This window comes from Anabrus simplex, chromosome 11, assembly GCF_040414725.1.
Source record: "Anabrus simplex isolate iqAnaSimp1 chromosome 11, ASM4041472v1, whole genome shotgun sequence".
In the NCBI taxonomy this organism is placed as follows: Eukaryota; Metazoa; Arthropoda; class Insecta; order Orthoptera; family Tettigoniidae; genus Anabrus; species Anabrus simplex.
The window spans coordinates 31,326,416-31,332,415 of NC_090275.1; positions in this window are offsets into that span (position 1 = coordinate 31,326,416).

A 6,000-nucleotide genomic window follows, 5' to 3' on the forward strand; every position below is an offset into this window, starting at 1 on the left:
CGACGTCTCCGAAAAAAGAGTAGTGGGACGTAAAGCCAATAACATTATTTTATTATTATTACCGGTACTAATATTATTAGTTAGTAGCAGTAGTATTATCTCATTTGACTTCGAAGACTTGCTGTTCAATGTTAAAAGCCATAGATTCGCGACCGATTTTCTTATCACTAATTCGTAATGTAAGAGTCTACAGTACTCTCTCTCGTATCTTGGTCTCCGAACATCTCCTGTGGGCGAGGTCGTAGAATAGGCTCTAGCTGAGACTGAAGGGAAATGGGGGTGGGGGGTTAGAATAGATCCACGGTTTTCCCAGCTTGTCGTAAAAGGCGACTAAACGAAGTAGAAGGGGCTCTCAAACTGGGAGCGTGGGTTGGCGATTACGGTTCCCCCTAGCCGAGTCTGGCATTGCCTACACTTGTGCCAGGCTCTAACTTTCATCTTTTCTATTCGACCACCCTTCGTCAACTTTTGTTCCTTTCCGACCCTAAAGGTATTAGGTTTGAGAGGCTAGGGAGTCTTAATTTTCACGCCATCATGCCCCTTATCTCTCTTTGGCCGATATCTTCATTTTTGAAGTGTCGGACATCTTCCATTTTCCTCCTCTCATCAATGTTAATAGAGGATGGTTGCCCAGTAGCACTTCCACTTAAAACAATAATCACCACCACCCCTCTGCTCAAGGCTTAACGTCCTCATTCGACGGACGAATCACCATCAACAGCGTCATATATATATAAACACTGAACAGTAGTAATCGAGTCCAGGGTTGTGGCACGCAAACTAGTGATCAGAAATTGTATATCATCACCTCTCCTCCGCTGCCCACCAACATTCTCATGGTGAAAATTGTTTCAACCAACGTTATCGAACTGGTAACCATGGTGTAAGACCATATAGACTTGGCGCCTTAACGATCATGGGTACTAGGAGAGCCATAACTCCTCCTCCTCAGATTGCAAAGAAAAAATTAAAGTAATAAGCCTATTATTGGTATTTCATGCTGCAGAGCTTAAGGCAGACATCTCCGAGCAACTTCTGCAGCGACCTCCTTACTTCCCAATGGGATCCACACACCGTACGCAGGCCACCATAGTTATACCACACTAGTGTCCAAAAGTTAAGCATAAGTTAACGAGTAAGCAGGGCAACAGGAAATAGACCGCAAATCGCACGACATATGCACCTATCAACCTTACATGTTCGCTCTGTGTAGGAAAGGAGTGTTCCCTGCTTTGGCTAGCGGCGTAACCGCAAGGTAAACACAGCCAGTGCCTGCGCCCCATATTCCCTCAGTCGTGTTTGCCCTGTTATAGTGTGCGGAGTACAGCCTCGTGGTGAACGTAACAAAATAATGGCACAAGGACGCCATTGGGACCCCGTTTTGGGTAGAATACTCGGCCGCATGGAAGCAGGCCAGACACAGCCCGAAGTCGCCGTATCCTTGAATGTGCCACAAAGTGTCGTTTCCAGGCTTTGGAGACGATTTCGAGACACAGGAGATGTTATTCGCAGGCCAGTACCTACCAGGTCGACCAAGGCTAACCACCCTACAGCAGGACCGATATCTGGCCTTTACCGCCCGACGAAATCGGAGTGCACCTGCAAGGCAATTGTCGGCGGAACTTGCAGCCGTCTCAGGGGTTGCCGTTTCCCGCCAAACTGTGTACCGGAGGCTCATAACAGCAGGGCTGTTTGCCCAACGTCCAGCGGTGTGCGTCCCGCTCACTCCAGCACAGAGACGGACCCTTTCACTGCGGAGCCTTCAACATCGAAACTGGACCATGAGTGAATGGAGGCATGTGCTCTTCACAGACGAATCCCGCTTCAGTTTGCAGAACGATTCCCGTCACACATTAATCTGGAGAGAACCGGGTAGCCGATACAACTATAGGAACATCGTAGAACGGGACCAGTGTGGTGGTGGTGGCGTTATGGTGTGGAGCGGCATCATGTTGAATGGCCGTACGGACCTGCACATCTTCATGGTGGTCCGAGGAACACTATTAACGCTCGGAGATACAGGGATGAGATACTGAGACCACATGTTCGACTCTTCAGAGGTGCGGTTGGTCCAGACTTCCTCTTAATGGACGATAATGCCCGACCGCACAGCGCTGCTTTGATGGATGAATTTCTGGCTAGGGAAGACAATCATCGCATGGACTGGCCAGCGAGGTCTGCGGATCTGAATCTCATAGAACATGCCTGGGATGCACTGGAGAGGCGAGTTGCATCCCGTCAGCCTCCGCCAATGACCCTCCAAGACCTTCGCATTGCCCTTTCGGAGGAATGGGATCGACTGCCACAAGAACTCTTGGGCCATCTGATAGAGAGCATGCAACGTCGCTGCGAAGCATGTGTGGCCGTTAGGGGTAACTAGTATCCCTATTAACAGCAAATTTGTTGTGAAAGACATTGCCAATTTTGTTAGTTGTTGTCAAAGGTGTACCTTAGCTATCAGAACCTTTCTGACACTTTGTTGTGGACAAGTTGTGTGACATATGTGTGTGATTCAGCTTCCGTTTATTTAGCAATCCGTCTGATATTCCTATCAGGCGGTATGGCCTCGTTTAGTGATTATGCTTGACGTATGGACACTAATGTAATATTCTGAAACAGAACACGTAACGGGAAGGAACTTGAAATGCACAATGACACTGAAGGATGTTTTCCTTTTTTGAATGGAACGCAAAGAGGACGAGTAGCTGGGCTACACAGTCGCCTAGTGTGAAGACTCTAATTGAAAACAGTGGTTCACCAGATGTCACCAGCCGGGGTTGAGGAATCTGCCTCGGCGACCGGTAGCGGGAGTGAGCTGTAAGGTCGGTCGCCGGGCTTCTTTCTGCAGCTCGGCTACTGAGTAGCCCAGTATGAAGGGCTCCATTTGAAACAATACGTTCCAAAAGCACGGGCGGCTGGTCGCCGATTACAGTCGCCTAGTGTGAAGCAGTCCTTAATCTGTGATCCTGTCAGTTGGACTGAGAGATCGCCGAGGATTTTTACCCCAGGACTGCTACTTCTTGCTTTCTAGGTTGACCCTCTTCTCTCCCAACGCCCGGGTTTGGTGGCTCCCTTTCTTCGAGCCTTCCCTCTGTGGCTGGGGGTGGTAGAATAATATGCACGGATCCCCTGCCTGTCGTAAGAAGGGACCAGGGGCTCTGAACATGGGAGCGTAAGTCCGGCATCGTTTCAAATTACTCGTGTCAGGCTCCTCACTTCCAACTTACCTATCCGACCTCACTTGGTCATTTATCGAAGTGTCAGACCTCTTTCATTTTCCTTCTAATTAGTGGTGCCTAGTTGTAGGCTACTTCCTCTTAAAATAATAACCATTAACACCGGTAAACTCGTCTAATCACATGCCTGAGTATCCACTCCACCAGTTCTATCATTCATCCATCTAGTTATTCACACAGCCTATGATTCACCCATTTTTTTTTCTTCAAGAAAAAAAAAGTAAGGAGCTGTCAGTACATCAGTAAAAATAATTCAACAATAGAATCCTCCAGATATCGAACAACAACTTGGTAGCAAATTTTCAAATCATTAGCCAAAAGGCCGATAACCACACCTTCCCACCAAACTATCACACCGACCCTAACCACCTTGCTTATTTTCAGACGTCAATTAACCCTCCCTCATATTTTGGCCAGAGAGAGGGCGTAATCCTCTAGGATAAGGATAAGATTCCTTCAGGATAAGGAATGAAAACTTGTACAGTATACAGTACGGTACGAATTACGTTGCTACATGTCGTAAAAGCTTACATTCGGGAACTGAGCAGGTGGCTGCGCGGTTTGGGTCAAGTAGCTATCAGTTTGCTTTCGGGAGATAGTGGGTTCGAACTCTTACTGTCGGCAATCCTGAAGATGGTTTTCCATGGTTTCCCATTTTCACACCAGGTAAATACTGCGGCTGTATCGGTACCTTAATTAAGGTCACGGTCTCTTCCTTCCCACTTCTCGGCCTTTCCTATACTATCGTCCCCATAAGAGCTATCTGTGTCGGTGTGATGTAAAGCAATTTCTCTTATATTCGGGAGAATATGGCTCCGAACCTTACCGTCGGTAACACTGAAGAACGGTTCCGTGGTTTCTCATGCCCAATGCCGAGGTTGTACGTTAACTAAATCAGTTCTGTTTCTCAGCGTCACCGAAAACCGAAGTGTTCGAACAACGCAGCAGTGGCGGCCGGTCAGTACGTGCTACCGGGCTCCATCACGTAGCTTGGAACTGTAAGGAATATTATTTATGTACAGTACAATTATCCTGGTGCCTTTTCGTTGTATTGAGTACGATATGAATTTGTGTTTTGTGCAAATCAGGACGAGATCTGTCGAACACCTAGCGCCGTTCTCCCGGGGAACAAGGCTCGTGCTCATGTGAAGTGAGCCCTTGCCTGTAGCCTGGAGGAAACAATACGCAGGCGCAGCCAAGCTTGCAACACTCCCCCTAGCCGGCGGAGTATACCGTAAACCGGGATCAACTTTCACTGATCCCGTTTATAGTTACTTCCTCTCCCGCAAGGGGGTAGAATTACTCGATGTCTCCTGCTACCCTTATGTTCACGGCCGACTTGATGCGTCACTCTAGCTAGCTCCTTGGAGCACAGCGAGGGATCCAGTCGGCCGTGCTTATGTTGAACGTGGTAAGCGAATCTGCCACTAGAGAGTAGCATCGTCTGGCCTCGAAAGTAAAGCGTAAGTGGAGGCAATCTATCTCACACATGCTTATTAAAATATCCATCTACCTTTTGTGTCAAAAATAAGGAATTCGTAGGTGAGTCAAAGAATCTTTGACTGACCCTAAATGTTATCCCGCATTACAATGTCATTTCCTCTGGTGAAATGAAATAGCGTATGGCTTTTAGTGCCGGAAGTATCCGAGGACATGTTCGACTCGCCAGATGCAGATCTTTTGATTTGACACCCGTAGGCGATCTGCGAGTCGTGATGAGGATGAAATGATGATGAAAACAACACGTACACCCAATGATGGTTAAAATTCCAGACCCTGCCGGGAATCGAACCCGGGATCCCTGTGACCAAAGGCCAGCGCGCTAACCATTTAGCCATGGAGCCGGACATTTACTCTGGTAATAGGGGAGGTCTCAATGAATCAGTTGGCAGCTCTTTCAGTTGCTTTGTGCGGTTTTTAATCTCGCGGTTATATTACTGGTGCGTGTTTTTCCTGTCATTGTGTTAGTGCTAAAGTTTATACGAAGATTTATAAAATTATTTATCCACTGCAGTGTATATAAAGTGAAATTAAATTAGTGTTCTTAGTGGGGATCTATATTCCCACGATTCTATTTGCACTGATGTAAGTTGCGCCATTAGGTTAGTAAAAACAATATTTCTCCAATGAATTATTTATCTCATAGACAGTTGTCGAAGAATTCATCTGCTTCCAAATTAATGTTGTTTTTGTTTGTTCTGAGTTATAAATTGTGAGAAAAGTTGTATTATTATTATTATTATTATTATTATTATTATTATTATTATTATTATTATTATTACCAAGTTTGAAGTATGCGTTGTTCATCATGGCAATATGCAGATTTAAAACAGCGTATTTAGCTTGTTTTTTGTAGCACGTAGGACGATTTTTTCACGAGCCGCCACTGCAACGCAGTTTACTCCTCATCCACAGATTGCAAAGAAAAACATGACCATTGGCATATTTGGAGTTTATCGGTTAAATAACGTTGCTTCGGCAGCAAACCATCACGACGTGGTGTGTCCAACCTTTGTCCCGTTTCTCATTGAGGTCGTAGCGTGTTTCTACGACCGGATGCCCTTCCTGACGTCAACCTCATCGGAGGAGTTAATGAGATGAAAGAAGTTATATGATTTTATATTATAGTAGGAAGAGAGAGGGTGAAACTCATTGTTGGCACATAGCATTTTCGTGTCGAACATGGGCGCCCGCAAGGTGGGGGCACTTGCCCCCCCCCCCCTGGAATTCTAAAAATGTTGATGTTCAATTGTTTAATATCATA